The 16459-nt window shown below is 37.0% G+C and overlaps 1 protein-coding gene across 6 annotated transcripts in view; it reads right to left on the bottom strand.

Annotated features, from left to right (window-relative positions):
* Positions 1 to 16459, bottom strand: part of SYT1 (synaptotagmin 1) — a 457999-nt gene that overhangs the window by 220943 nt on the left and 220597 nt on the right. For 5 of the 6 annotated variants that reach the window (XM_076333461.1, XM_076333451.1, XM_076333495.1 and 2 more), the window contains one exon: positions 12987 to 13048. The gene's annotated coding sequence lies outside the window, so the exon portion shown is untranslated. Of the gene's footprint in view, positions 1 to 9025; positions 9090 to 12986; positions 13049 to 16459 lie in introns of all 6 variants that reach the window. The other variant, XM_076333478.1, reaches the window with a different exon arrangement.

Genomic DNA, 16459 nt, shown 5'->3' with positions numbered 1-16459 from the left:
GTATCTTGGCAGCTCTACTGGAATAAATGGGTGGCATTTTAGTAATTAAAATTCAAAGGCATTATACAGTGCTTTGAATGGGATAGGCTCAGTCTCTGGGGAAGGGCCATCTAATGGGCTCTCCTAACACTCAGCTGCTAGTTTAAAAAGCAGCATTACTGTAACCTGGGGGTGAACTGATTGCTTGTCCTGATAACAAGTGTTATTCACTGTGAGCACTAGAGAAAACACTGAGTTTCCACAACCAGGCATAAAGACAAATCACATAAGTGGGAGAAGAGTGCAGGAGCAAAAACAAGTAGACTATCACATGTTATCTGACTTCCTGCTCTGGATGCGACAGCTTTAGCAACTGCCCATCTTATAGTAGTGACTGAGAAATGGAAAGCCAACTTTCTTAAAGTACAGGGTCTCCTGGCACGTACGATGATCATGAAAAATTCTTGAAGCTATTTTCAAGGTCTCAAGTTTCAAAGCTCATAAGGTTAGACAATATAGACACTAACAAATATTTACTATCCACCTGCATTTCCAAATGTAATAAACAAACACAGAATAAAACATTAAATGTAAAGAACATACATAGTAAGATGCATAACACCAAGAATATCGTAATATCAAGCACAAATAAATAGCAAAAAAAAAGAAAAGAAAAAAGAAAAAATGCCAAACCAACCAAGGAGGGAAAAAAACACATATCATAATAGAAGAGAGTAAGATCCTCTAGAACTGATTCACCTTGGAGAGCATGCTGAAGCAGCTTGACTACTTAAGAGAGGGTACGTATTTCTCTGTGTGAGGACTTGACTGTCTATTTATTTTATGCAAATATCTTTTCCTTGGTAAGCAAAGTCTTCTACTGCTCTCCATAAAGGTACTGAAATTGAGTGATGTGCATGTACCATTATCAGTTTCCCAAAAACCCAAATGAATTACAACTGTTCATTAATGATGTACAAAAAGTACACATCCAAAACACACTTGAAGCCATTTAATCTGTGAACAAGCATCAGTATAAACTACAGATACCTAACTGTGAAAACATCTGAGACAGCATTCTACATCATTTCAGAGTACAACTGTTGCCTACAGATCAGACACCATTTGTCACTGCCAAATATTTCTACTGGTTTTTTTAGCAGGCACAATCTAGAAGAAAAATGTAAAGCTTTCTGAATGGCTACTCATATTTTGGGTGAAAATGACAGAAGTTCTACAGAAAATATACTGGAGGTCAAGGCAACCACAAGAGAAATACAACTAGTGGCAATTTTTCATCAGGGTATCTAGAGGAGCTTACTAGTATTTTGACAAAATCTGCACCTTCATTCTTCTAGCTCTAAACTGCCATTGCTCTTGTTTACCAATACAGCTAACTCACACCTGTAACAAGTATCCTTTCCATTGCACCTTTTTTGCATCTTTCAGATGTAAATAAATATTCACCCTTAAATAAACAAATATTCAGCCTTCAGAATGCAATTCTTGGCCCTCTTTTCTTAAATATACTGCTATTACCTCTTTACTTACCAAAGAACATCACCCTTATTTTACCCCTGCTCACCCTTATTTCTTTAATTTCAATCTCTTGCCCTTTCCGAGATAAATCGATGTTACAAGTCACATCAAATTCTAGGCAACCAAATAAATTTCACCCAGTCAGAGAAGTAAGAGGTAACGATACATGTATTAAGTATCTTAAATAAATGCAGTTACTATGGAGATCCCTTTTAAATCTAAATAACTGTGATCTTTTGTCCTTCCTCTTCTGTATTATCACTGCAAGTCCCTAATTCTTTTTTTTCTATCCAGTGCAGAGTACTATATTTTCCGAGTATAACTATTTCTACATGTGGCCTAAAAAAAAAATTCTGGTCCCTGAAAAATAAATGGGCAAATCCTTCTTCCTACTGGCATCACACCAAGTCCAAACATGATAACTGAACTTAAGAGGTCAGCAACGTGACAGCTGATGAATGCTTCTATTTAGAAACATTCTGACATCTCCTGTTCTCTAATTTTGGGTTTTCCTTCTTGGTATCGCTCGGATGTTTGTTTGTTTGTGACATCTAAAATTGTGACTGGAACCCAGGGTTCATCTGCTCCTCCTGCTTATCCCCATGAGAAGTTCTAACTATACTTCAATTAACTTTAAAAAAGCTTACATATAAACATTATCTAAATCTCCTGAAAAGTATTTCTAAATCCCCAGTTTGAGATAACTTCCATAAGGCAGGTTGCACCATAGTATAAAATCAACTGACACAGCTCCGGTCATTCTAAATCTGTGAGTTTCAAGTCTTTAAATGAATTGTTCAACTACCCTGTCATAACTTTCTGCTAAAGAAGTTTTGACAGCACTTATGTTGTACTCCTAAGCTAAAAAACCGATGAAGCAACATTTTGGTAACCAGAGTGTATGTCTAGGAATAGGCAAGGCTGAACAGGGACAGGTATGCTGCATGCCGATTCACCTCCCGAAAGCCACACATTAAGTTTGGCAACACAGTGGTATTGAGCGCTATAGAAATGCCTTTACTCATACCTCAATCAGCAACTTTATAGAGAATCCTTGCAGAAGGCTTTAATGTGTCCTCGTAGCCACGATGTTTTTAAGCAGCAATGATTCACAACTGTCATACAGTTCTAGTGTTAACTGCTTTCCTTGTACCATACAGTTCACGATACTCTGTAACTCATAACCTGTCTTTTTCTCCTTTACTGACCAATAGATTAACTCTCAAAACCAGTTTATTAGTCAGTAAAAACAGGTTGTTCAACAGTTCATTGAACCCTGAACACATTTTTTAAAATCTCCTATTGATACTGCACAGAAATGGATGTGCCATTTCTGAAAAATAACAACTTGCTTAATCATCCATATTTATTTTCAGTGTTGTATCTGTATCACTCAGCTGACTGATAGTTGCACTTTGGTGGTTATTGTTCCTGGGAAGCTAATGTTGAAGAGATGCTGTAAACCCGATTTAATATATTGCAACAAAATAAAAGGACACTTAGGATTAATAAAACAGAGCTTTATTTAGTCTGTAGAAACAAGCAGATCATTCAAATAACCCCTCAAGGTTTCATAATCTTATCATAACATTTCCATTTTTATACGCTAAATCTTAGATTCCTTTTCCCAAGTCTAATACTGTATTTTTAATAATACACTTTTCTTCATTTAAGACTCCTAAAATTGAGTTTCACTGTAAAAATGAGTAATTTTCCAGAGCTTCTGGTTGATTTCTTTCAATTCAGCACTGGAACTTCAGCTGAGAGAAAGCTATTTGACAACTGAGGACATAATGTTCCAGCAAAACAGAGGAAAAAGGCAAGAGAGACACAGCGAAAGCAAGAGAGGACGCACACATGCATGCAAGAAGAGAAGGAAGAAACACAAACATGGGGTTTTTTTGGAGCTCTTGGTAAAATATCTAATCAGGAGAAAACAGAAGCTCTTCAAACAGATCAGACACAGTGTGCCATAGGCAGATAATTTGGAGAAAGTACTATGTGCTAAAGCTAAGGGTTTAACTATCAACAAAAAGGCACAAAGACAGCGTATTCATGTAGCATGTACAAGCAAATTTAGTGCGATCTATCTGAAACAATGTAACCTTATAGCCCCATGCCCATAGTACACAGAAAAGGCAGAAGTAGCAGAAGCAAAGCTAGGAAGACAGTTTGCTGACTGGGGTAGAGATGCCCAAAGAGCTCCAAGCTTACGTCAAGGAAACAAACCCAGAGGGAAAAGGTACAAACCCCAGGTTCCCTCATTGTTCTATAGCATGACAGTAAGATATCCAGGCATGGGGAGGAAGGAATATATATAAAAAACAAGTACTTTCTGTCTAGATACATTGCTGATCACATAAATGAGTACCGTCCCAGCTTGAGTAGTTACAGCACTCCAGCAGATTTAAGTGAAAGAAGCCATATACTATCCCTATTGTTATCCTTTCGAAAGCACTGTTATGAAGACGATCAGGGACTATGGAAATTACAAAAAAAACAAATTAGGTGAAACTGGGGACTGAGGGATCTTCTCCAGCAGAGCATGGCCAAGGTAGGCCATAGAAGGGAAACTAAGATTTAGGTAGAGCTGCCAATGAGACAGTAGCAAAGGCAGAAACAGGAATACAAATAAAAATGAAAGGAGAAAGGAGAATCAGAAGCAATATGGGGCTAGATGTCATAGCAGTTTGTAGCAGATTAGGATAATTATACCAGAGCTTTCCTCTTCCCTAGCCCCACCTCATTATTCAGGCTTGTAAAGTCTGCTGTTTTTTTCCCAGGGGAATGAACAGGGGAGGCAGGGAGAGCTTATATTGGCAAAAAATGCAGCAAGAAACTCTGTTTGATGTTTGTAGGATTTGTTCACAGTCTTATACAGGTATTTTCAATTTTAGGAAACACCAAGCAAGCCAACTTTTTTTAAAGTCATAGTTACTTAACAACAGATATAATCTCAGTGTCTTTTAACATGCATTAAAAATAATTAGGTACTGATGAGCACATTTATCAGACCAACACTGACACTTTCTAAGAAGTATGCGCTGCTGGACAAATCAATATTCAGAACAGTCTCAGTGTCTGAAAGGATAACAATAAGTAACAGCAGTACATAGTTCTGTAGTTCTTCAAGGTCTTTGCAATACCTGAATGGTGTCAGCTCATTCTTTACATGCCAGTAACAATACTATCAATTTCACTACAGGAGTGAAATCCAAACTCCCTCGAAAGTTGTTAGGTGCCACCACATCCATTTTTAAAAGGAAAGCAACTCAGGGGGTTTAAGCAAGTTGCCCATGTCCACTAACATATCCTTGGAAAATTTCAGTACTGGACATCTGGATTTCTTCCATGCCTTTTCTTTGTTTTTTCCTCTTTTTTTTTTCTTTTTCTTTTTTTGGGGGGGTCTACATAAGCACTTCTCAAGCTGTGAAGCAAAATTTAACAGGAAAAAGGATCCCCAAATTCATTAAAAGTAACGTCAGTTAAGTGAAGTTCTTTTTCGGAATAGCACAGTGAAAATGTGACACAAGAGATACACATTAATGAAAAAAGAACTTCCAAGAATCACAGCAAAAATGCTTGACAAGCACAAGAAACACTTCCCTCTAATTCAGGATAGAACTTAACAGCGTGATCCCTACTAGTACTGTCACAAAGAGACTGGAGGAAATGAAGTCTCGCTATTGATCAGTCACGAAGGACAGCCCACACACGAATGGGAAAGTACAGCTGTCACACTCTTGAGAATGCCAGAAAGCTGTGAAAGCCACTGTATATGATCCATGATGGGGTTGGATAGCATCGCACCGCTTTCCACATGCTTAAAATCACTGGTTCTGCTTCAAAGGCAATTACTGTAAGTAGAATTCTAGTTGTGATTTAATATAATGAGCCTACTCAGCAGATTATTAATATAAATGACAATTATTACTTCTGGAGGAAACAGCCTTTGAAATACATGTGAAAATAAAACAAACAGAGCGAGGGCTTGCAAAGCTCCCGTGCATTAACAATGGCTTCATATAAGTTATATATAACCTACCTTTTTTTGAACAACTGTTTTTAAAGGAAGTCAGGTTTCAAATTCTTTCGTTCTTTTCAAATGGATATGGAACTAGTCCACAAGGATTGGGATGTGGACTGGTTTTCCAGAGTGCAGCTGGAGTGCCTGCACTGACAGGTCATAGCTCCAGACACCGAGGCTGCAAATAGTCACATTTCAGAGAAAATACAAAAATGGCGACATAGCAACTGAGATGTAACAATTCCTTATTATAAGCATAGCTGTGTACTGCAAACATTTAGATCTTTTTGAGGAGCATATGGCTTCATATATAAAAAGCTACTGCTTCTATTCTCCTTAAGAAATGTCTAAGTACATAATTATAAAGTTCAGATGTAATTCCCATTTTAAAACCTCCCTAAATGCATATTTGCCCAATAGACCATAACTCTCCAAAAGGAATCACTGTTACATGCAGGATAAACTATTAACAGTTTAATAGCTAGTAGATTATTAACTAATGGTTTAATGCAGTTTAAAGTTCTTAAAATTGTTATCCCTGAAGTAAAATTAGATCTTTAAAGAAACTATGTTGGTGTTAAGCATTTCATTTAAACTAAAGATTCAAACACTGAGACGCGCTTCTAAGAGCAAAATTCCATCAAAAATGGTTAAGGTTGCACAGTCTAAATGACATCTTATTCCTTTTTTGTCATCCTTCTTCCTAAAACAAACGTTCTCACTTGGCATCACAACTCACAAGGATGAGTGCAATAGGCTTATGATATAAGAGCAGCCTGGGCACTATTTCTGTTAGAAATGAAAAGGTATTGGGAGACCTATTATGTGAAAGATCAAAGTGTACTGCTGTATAGTACTAGCAGAGACCTCCAGGCTATCATGCATTTTACACAGTATTGCCAGACTTTGTAATGAATGTTTGGGAGTTATCCTTGGAAGCTCCAGCTCCTGGATCCACGTGACTGCATGAAAAATCTCACCTTTCGATAAAAAAATACACTTCTAAACCTTGAGATTTTGGAGGGACTGAAGCAGTCATGGAATTCAGGCAGTAATGAGAAAAACTCCCAAATGCACGGCTCATGGATGAAACAGAATCTTAATATCTTTAATGGCTTAACTAAAGCTTTGTAACTGGTGAGACTGGAAACATGGCCTGTATGTTATGTGCTTTATGACCACCATGTTCAAAAACTCGTGCCTTCAGCTCAAATCACTGTTGTTCCATTTATTAGCATAGCTACAAGAGTCACGAGTGTGAAATACATCAATCGACATATCTGAAGAGCCCTTGTGCAGAGGCTCCTCTCACAGCAAAACCATGTCTTTGCCTCTTTAGCTTGCAGTACAAAACTGAAGGTATAGCAGCAGAAGCACACTGCAGACACAGTGCTAATGTATTTTATATATTCCAGAGCATTCCTAATCTTTAGCTGTTCTAAAGTATATCCCCCCGCCCAAAAATCCTAATCTAAGGAATCATGTTTTTCCAGATATACTTAATTTTGAATTTTGTATTTTCAAAATTATTTATTGCAAGGAAAAAATCTACAGTGCCCATTTTCATGCACTTCAGATATCAATATAAACACAGCAGATTAACAACATAAAATAGATTTTTATGTGCTATCTTTGGTAATGGCTTCGTGAAACATTTTTGTTTACATGGGAAAGTGAATAACTGAATTTCCTATTCTCTTTGCATTTTCAGAGATAAATGTTGTCAATATACTAGTAACTTAAAGATATGATTGCAAACAGGTCTAAGATGCATCTTTTCTCATTTCTGAAAAAACTTATTTGAATGAGTTTCATTCACATAAGAAAAGCTGTCAAAATGTGCTGTTTATGATGGCTGTATGTCTTCAAAATAAGATTTATAGTGCAAAACTTTGAAAGAAGGAAACAAAGAAAATCATCATTGAAGAACAAACTCATACTTGGAGAGGATCCAAAACTGCCAAATAATGTTCCTTAGCTATCACCAACTCCATACTGGGGAGTCACCTTAACCTGTATGTATGCAATCACTTGTATCATATTAGTTATTTTTTGAGTTAACCTTCATGTACCATAAATGCAAAACAGCCGAGCTGACAAGAAGGTCTATCCTCTTAGTTCCTAATCAAAGCGTAAGTCACTACAAGAACAGTGACAGAACAGTGACAGAACCGGCTATCTCCAATTCTCTAACGAAACGTGTGCTGGAATTCACCTACCAGGAATTACAAAGATACATATTGGAAGCTAACCTAGTAGTCTTTAGAAGAGGATTGTGCAAAGAGGTTAAGAATTACAAACAAAAGGTAAGTACTGATTAAAGCTCGCTCCCACAAAAAAAGAACACCAAACTGCCCCCCAAAAGCATGCAACACTGCAGATGTCTATTCATTTTGTTTGATTGTATTTAGAGGCAGGACTACAATAGCAGTTACCAATGTCAGCAAAGCTGCATTATGATGACACAGTATAATTCTTCTTACTCAGAGATTTTAATCACAAATATTAAATACAGTCAGCAACTAAAAAGTAAAAAAACCCAAAACAAATTATCAACCTCCCCATTCAAAAATACAGATAACATAGAGCCATAATAAAAACTGCAGGAGAAAAGAAAACTTGACATTAAAACTTCTTTGATATGTGGATGATAGAAGCAGTTCATTATAACAGCTTCTTGGAAGTTGCCTCAGTAATTGTGTAAAACTGCTGCCATGTGTATACACAGTATGACTTAATGCAAAAAAAACCCCTTTTTTAAATGGAAACTTGATGTTACTCTGAAAGAGCCTGATTTAAAATCATAGCCAAGTTGATATTCAATGTAAACTTTAAAAATAGCAAATTATAGTACAGGAACACAGTATACAAGACAAGAAAACAAGCACAAGTTAACCCTACTGACTGAAGCCGACTTGTGAAATTTCAACGAGCAAATTAAGCTAATAAATGTTTTGCTTTTAAAACCTAATGTGCAAAGGTGGTTAAAGTCTACTGCAGCAGCATCAGCCCATGCATTTGGCTCCTACACTTAAAAATGGTGCTCATTTCTTTCACTGTTTCTTGACAGACAAAGAAGCAGCTGGTAAATACATTTGTATTTCAGAATAAATATATACAATAACATTGAAAAATGGAAAATACAACACACATTGCCAGTGCAAAACTTCCAAGTAATAAACAAAATATCAGCCAATAATTTATTGAAACCATTAAATGGCTTAAATGGTTAAATTCCTAGCTGAGAAAAATATGATTACATGACTTCTGGGGCACTTGGAAAACACATCATTTGAAAATGTGTCTAGAAAAGTATGTGTTTACCAATTGAAGAAAAAGCTGAGAAGCTGCAGCAGATAAATTAAATAGTAGAGAGTAATCAATCACGGTGCTAAAATGATAGATGACAACTAAACTGAAGCCCCAGGGAAGTGCAAACACAGAGCCATTTTGCAAAATTAGGTTGCATAACTAGCATACCTCAAAGCAGTACAGAATCTAAATCCGTGTCAGAGATCTCACATTAAAAAATGCAAAGCTGCGTCTGTAATACAAGATTGATAAAAAAAAGAAAAATGAGGTTTTGAGGCACAGAATTTTGTGAGCATGTGACTCACAGAGAATATACTACTCTGAATAGTCTTAACATGATAACCAAAATAGAGACAAAATAAAAAACCTGTACACTATGCAAATGTTATTATATAATTTACCAGAAGTTCCTACTTCCTCTGTGGGAGGAAAAAAAAAAGAAAAAGAAAAGTGAAACTAATTTAGGGGAAGACCTCATTAAAGAATTCAGGTAATGTGAACACTCAAATGAACTATTTTCTTCAAGCCTGCAGTATATGCACATGAATTTTAATGGGCAATGACAAAACCTGGGAGCACAGGGAATGAGGGCACTTCCATGCTGCTTCTAGATAACTATATTGCAATGAAACACTGAAATCGTAATGTAGGGGTAGATTATTGTGATTAGTAGAGAACATTCAGAAACCACAGGCTCATTTCTTTTTGAAGGCTCATAAATTCAACTTTTACAAAACTCACCCTTCCAAAACCAAGCTACTTCATCTCTGGTACATTACATACCTCTAGATACAACATGGTAAATGGTAAAATATAAACCACGGTAGCTTTCAAAATAGATATTAGGGTAAACAACGGTAATATTGCGTGCTCATGAGCTAATGGTAAGTCTAACACGAATTTAGTTCCTCTATACGTAATGGAGTCAATCTGACCGTACAATAATTTTCAGCAGGCCAAGCCTCCTCTCATCTGCTTGCAGCAAAGCGCAGTTTGTCCATCCTCCTCCTGCATTAGTGCTTCGTTTGTGCGGTCTCCTAATTTATGGCACATTACCTGAACTTGTCTTTATTAAACAAGAATAATGAAAAAACTTTTATTAACCAGCAGCCACCAAAGATGTCAATTATTTGATAAACCAAAGTATGTGGCAGATGAAATTTGATTGCTGCTGACTCTGCGAGGAGAATGGACACCTTTTTTGGAACACATATTGCAAGATTTTCTCCCTCCTCCACAAAGGATGACTGCGATCTTTTGCAGTATCAAAGCCAAATGACAAAGGCCCTTGCATCTAAAACAAAGATGAGAACAATTAAAACCCACGAAATATAGTATATATTATGACTTTTATTTTATCCTCTCCTTAATAAGAACAGTATTAATTTTATCTTCTTCCTATATCCGGAATCCAATATTTGTGCCTCTCAGCACTCAGTATTTTAAATTTTAGGTTTTAATTCAGGTTGAGAAAAAGTATTTTAAAACAAAGATCCACAATTTATTCATCCCAGTGTCAGAAGAATGACTTGTTGCTTAGTGTATGAGTAACATACAGTTCACAAGGGTGTTTTAAGCAGGCCCAAAGGTAGCATACATGAACTTCCCTACATGACTGAATGTATAGCCTGATCAGGCTGATAACATTGCTCCTCACTGATGACGGATGAGAGATAAATGTAATTTTATTTCTGTTTTATTACATTCCAAAGAGAGCGTTAAATAAATTACACATTACAAATGTTAAATAACCACTGTACAGTTTCATTTCTGTAATTATATATTCATTGTTAGATCATTTGTAGTTTATAATCATAATACCATGACTGATAAAATTAACTGATGGATACTATGAAAAGGTTCTGTCAACCTACTCTGCCAGCAGGAGAGAGAGAATTTGTATGTGATGGAGTACCAATAATAGTTGATTAATTTTTTCTCACTATACAGAAATAAATCCATGCTATTCTGAAACAGCTGCCTGTGAGTTCTGGCCACTTGACACAGGAATACAAGGGAGGAGAAAATCTTCGAGTGTCTGCAGTAGTGAAATTTACTTTCTACAAACAGGTCTATAACAACTCCTGGATTTTTTGTATACATACATCAGTTGAATTATACAAATTGCTTGGAATTGCTAGTATTTATGCATGTAACTATCAGTCATCTGCTGCCAAAACTTAAGATCCGGGGGCAAAGCATAATTGATTTCGTTGAAGGCATCCCATGCGTTCAATAACAACTCCCAAAAGTTCCACTATACCCTTCCGCAAGTCAAATAAAAATTGCAAGAGCTGACCCATATTACAATATGTTGCAACCCTTTGCAAATTCCTTAGATATAGGTATATGGCATTATTCTGTGCATTATTACCCGACAATACCGATAACGTTCTTGGTCTGCAGAGTATCTATTTCATACTAGAAATAGCAAGCTCAAAATTTGCCAAAGATCGGGAACATTCTGCAATGCAGCTCTGCCACGAGGAAGAAAAGATGGCCCTGTGTGGGAGATGTGAGGAGAAACTATGAAGTTGGAGCAGATTTGCTGTGTAGGTAAAAGACTGGAAAGATAAAGGGTGAAGAAAGGTATGATAGCATGCAAGGAATATAAACCACAAGAGTCACAGGGGGAAAGAAGAGAAAATGGAAGGAATGATTGGCAGAAGCAGCAATGGAAAGTTAAGAGGAATAATAGATAAGTAAGAGTTTTGAGAAGTTTTTTTAAAACTGATTTTTTTTCTAATGATCTTCTGGAACATATGTATGATTCCTTATATGTCTAAAAAATGCCTACTGGTAGCACAGTTTAGTACATTGTATAAATAACCATACAGATTTTCAAACAAGCATTACAATGCCCTCGGCTTCAGTGAAAAGTGACACATTTCCTTTCATGTTGTCTTATTAAATGTGATGTTAAAACCCATCATTGAACGTGGTTGCCCAGAGAGATACTGGGCATTTTTTGGCTATTGAGGTTTATACATACTCTTTTCCACCAAAGAGTTTTATTTTTACTGCTTGCCAAAAAATCTTCAAGATTTATTTCTACCCAAAACTAGTCTGTTCCATCCGCCAGTTTGGCTAAATGAATAGAGATTTAGTATATGATAATAAAATTCCTTCAATTCTACTGCATGATATACTGTCAAATGTATATTCTATAAGCCAAATGGTGCTGAAGGGCACATATTCTCTGTACATTACTTACTGTCCACAATCTTCTACCACAAAAAGGCAGGCTCTATTAGCACCTAGCATAGAGGAACTGTTGTGTTGGAACTGTTAATAGAAATGCCTTAACACACATTCACCCGCTTTGGTTCTCAAAGGATATTGCCACCTTTTAATACCCAGTAATGCAGTACACCCATATACCCTGCTACGTCTCCCAGGGCATATTACTTAGGACTGGCAATAAAAGCAGTGTCTGTTCTCTACTGTATCACGACTGGTACTTCACCAGCAGGCTGAGATTTTTTTCAAAGGACAACATCAATAATATCATCCACAGCACAACCATGGCTCACTTTCTTGTCTCAGCGAGTAGTCTTAATTTCTTGATGTTTTATAAAGCTGTAGTTATCAAAGGCCAGCGCAGCCATGCATTGTGACTGGTCATACTGTGCAGCGAACAGCACAGCTCTGACCAGGGCAGTACAGAACAATTAATCAGTGATTAAGTGGTAAACACAAACCCATAAAACTCTCTTACTTGTGTCCCGACCCAACAAGATCTGACTACGCTGATGGTAGTGGTAAAAAAAAACCACCTATGTGGTTTTTCGTAAAATTTCAGGTGTGAGCAAATGTTAGTGTAATACTGTTTTTAGCTTGGTACCTTCTACTATCACAATTCACTTTTACTGAGAAGAAAAAGGCAATCTTTTCAGTATGGGCAGCAATGAAGACACATTGTGTGGATTATCTGGGCCTCTTACCTAAGATGATTATAGGATTAATAAAAGTCTACCCCTGTGAAATGAAACTGAGTTGGATAAAAGGCAGAAATGCTCACTGCACTAATTTCTTACACTTGTTGAAAGAACTGTGAATAAGAAAAAATACAAAAGAAATGGAAGTACAAATAGTGTTTAGCTTCAGAGTACATAATGGGGTCACTTACTGTTCACAATACAGACTGTGTGCTTAACTCTCTTCTCTTTGTTTATTCAGGACTCCACGTTTCTGTAAGAAAAAGAAATACATGCATTTATCATGTACATAAAATAAATTACCCAGTTTCATTTGTGCCATAGAAGTTTGCCATTTTCATATTTAGTTTTCGTTTACTCCAAGATTTAAAGCCTTGGGTTTTCGTGAAAGCATCCAGAAGAGAAAATCCACATTGCTCCTTTTCCTTAATAGGCAAAGTTTCCAGTCTTAGGTACTACAATAGCAGCAGAGATGGAAAATCCACAGGTTCGGGGGACAAATCCCTTTTGAAACCTCCTACCAAATTCTGGGCATCTGAATTGCATCTGGGCTGCACCTGCAGCTCTCCCCAGTTCAGGGAAGGTCACAGGCTTTCACACCTGTGAGGTTGGCAATCCTCTGGTCAAAATTAAATTCTCACGCTGTATTAGATCTTGGCTGGATTACCCGATTAGACTGAGGAGTTAAGGAAGAAACAACATGTACCTCCAATGACAGCCACAGCCACAGCCTCCCCCACCGCTTCTGGAGGAGAGTGGGGCATGCTGCAGAGGGGTGTTGGATGCCTCACTCCCACTGTTTCATGCAGACAATTAGCATAATAAGCACTGATCACGGCACACCAGCTGCTTAGCCTTTCTTGGGCAGTTTGCAGGCATCACAACAGAGGTGAGTTTTAAGGCAGGATTTGAAGGAACACAGCATACTGGCTTTGCAGATTTTTACTATTAACGATTTTAATGAATAAAGGTTGCATGAGAGAAGGGAGAAAATTGGGACTGATGGGCAATAAGGGTTGCAATAAGGGCAACGCTAACGTGAAAGAGCAGGCAGGATCAAGCTGTGAAGGCACTTAAATGCGAAGATGACCAATTTTGATGCAGTTAAATAAAGGGAGCCAAATGCACAGTTACCAAGATAGGTAAATGTATTTTTAATTTTACATCAACTTTGTCAGAGGAAAACGAAACTGCTGTTATCTAAAATTGTCAAACTATATCACATCAACCCTTACTCTGGTCTTTAAAAAAGGCAAATCACGATTCCATCCAGCATCTCACCCTAAATTAACCAGGCTACCATCTTTCATGACTCAAATAATAAAGGATTCAGAACATAACTGCTTAAAAAAGCTAATTTTACCTTCTTTTTTAGTAAAAAATCATTATTGCCTTCTGTATAGTTCTGTCAATATCTATAATAATCACTCACTTGCATGTCAGCCTACTGAAGTAACCTGTTAGGCAACAAGTAACAGCGGTTTGGAGCTGAGGGCTATACAGTCCATGAGTCTGAAGCATACAATATTATATTATTAAGTTTTAAACTTTTTTGTACTGTAGGGATTAGCTCTTCTAACAGCCTATTTTGTTATGTCCTAGATATCAGTGAAGAGTCGTGGAGCACTTGAACAATGCAAAGTCAGCTGGACAATGATATGAAACCCTTATTTCGAAAGGGTTTAGAACAATTCAGATGCTGGTGTAAAACACAGCTGTGGGATCAACTCACTTCCTTCCCGGAGTTTGTAATACATCTGACAATAGTCTTAGCAGGCCTCACATAGCTTGGTGCTCCTTATTAGCTGTATAAAATGTGCTGGTACAGGCCATGACAGACCTAATCTGAAGTACTGTACTCCAATACCTCTTGAACGGGTTCAACCAAAACTTTGCCTCTCTCCCTGTCCTTCAAGCCCTCCCATACTGAGGGATTTGAAATTCAGACACACTCAGAGACAGGTTTCAATTAAAAGCTCTAATCCCAACCTTCTCCCGGGGTTCAGACCCAGGGTTTTGGTTCAGGTCTCTGTGTACATCTTGCATTTGAATAGAGGTAGCTGCAAGTGCCTTAGAGAAATTAACACACAGAGTCACACCTGCTCTGCGGTACACTGTCTCAATCTTCCCCTGTTTCTCTAAGCTGTCTGTGTCAAGCTGTGTCATATTATTACTGAGCCTTTCAGAAGATTAACTATTTCCTTCTGCTGCCAAGACAGAAAATGGAAAGACAGATGTTTACTTGAGTATTAATTGGAAATAACTGAACAAAAATACAGGTTATGTGCTAGATTAGGGAAGCAAATTTAAGCGAAACCATGAGTAAGTGTGGTGCTTCATTAAGTGCAAACAGAGACAGCCCGCCTGCTGCCTTGAAGTTGACAGACGAAGTTTCCAAAACATATGAAAAACATAATACAGCTCTGGAATAAATAAGTAAAAACCAATCAATATAAATCAACAGTAATCAAGGAGACTAAATATCAGCACTCTTTGCAAGGATTTGCAGAGCTAAAATACAGAGAGAGAAATAAACAGGAAAGATTTGCATTTCTAGAGAAAGATCAAAAAAATTACCAGAGAAATTCAACTGTGTTTCTATCACTTACTATTAAATACAGGCTATTTTTTATGAGATGTGTTGGAAGATTAATTCATTCACCCTTGGTTATGGACTCCTGTGGGTCTTCAGTGCAGGAGATTCCCTGCAGTGACAACTGTATTTCCAGAGCTACAAATAGCATCTGTCATACCGCTAGTATCTTCCAAGGCTCCGTTTTCATTTCAGTAGTATTTGCAAGGGAAGACTTTTCCTAATGAAACCATTGGAAATATCAACAGAAACACATTTTGATATGCCTGAATACATCTTGTAATATTCCTTTGAAGCGTAATCTATATTTTACAAATGGTATCTACAGAAGATACTTTAGGGCATGTAATTTTACGTACATAATCACATAAATGATCTGCAACTTTTACTTTAGTTAGTCATAAGGATATGCAAAAGCAATCAAAACAAAGCCTTTTTTAGTTGAATCTAAGCTCTCTGTTCCCAGTTACCTTCAGTGGTAACCAATTATGGAAATAGTCCATTTAAGCTGGGGGAGAAGAACTGGACCTCTAAAATAAACAAAGTTCAGTCAGCCACACTGAATTTAAGAATATACAAACTATCTTCGCTCATGAAATGAAGAAACCCTACTCCACTGCAAGGAAGGGATTCTTTGCAGTTTTTCTCAGGAAACTCTTGTTTAACATTTACATTTATTACAGGTGACAAAGAACATTTTTAGCATCACAGAATCATGGCAAAAATAAGCCCCTTCTATTACATGCTTCACTATTCATTGTGAACTGTAATACAAAAGACGAAAGGGAAGTTGCATGGTAATTAAAGATTTCTCAAGATCTCTTAGGCCATCTGCAGTTTCTTTGTTCTATTACTATTTTTACAGCTAGGAAGAACTGCGTGATCTTTTACAAATTTCATGAAGAAACAATTTTTGTCTGTTTAGGATTATGGGCTAAATACTCATTAGTAGAGCATATGGCTGTTATTTGAATATTTTTCTCTCTCCTCTCTTTCAAACATTGAGGAATAATTTTGCAAACTGAATCTCGATACTCTGGAGTAATAAAGGGCTGCTAATACATCATCATT

Source organism: Aptenodytes patagonicus, chromosome 1 (assembly GCF_965638725.1).
Source record: "Aptenodytes patagonicus chromosome 1, bAptPat1.pri.cur, whole genome shotgun sequence".
In the NCBI taxonomy this organism is placed as follows: Eukaryota; Metazoa; Chordata; class Aves; order Sphenisciformes; family Spheniscidae; genus Aptenodytes; species Aptenodytes patagonicus.
Note: the sequence above shows the minus strand (reverse complement) of the source record. Positions and strands in the feature narration are given on the sequence as shown.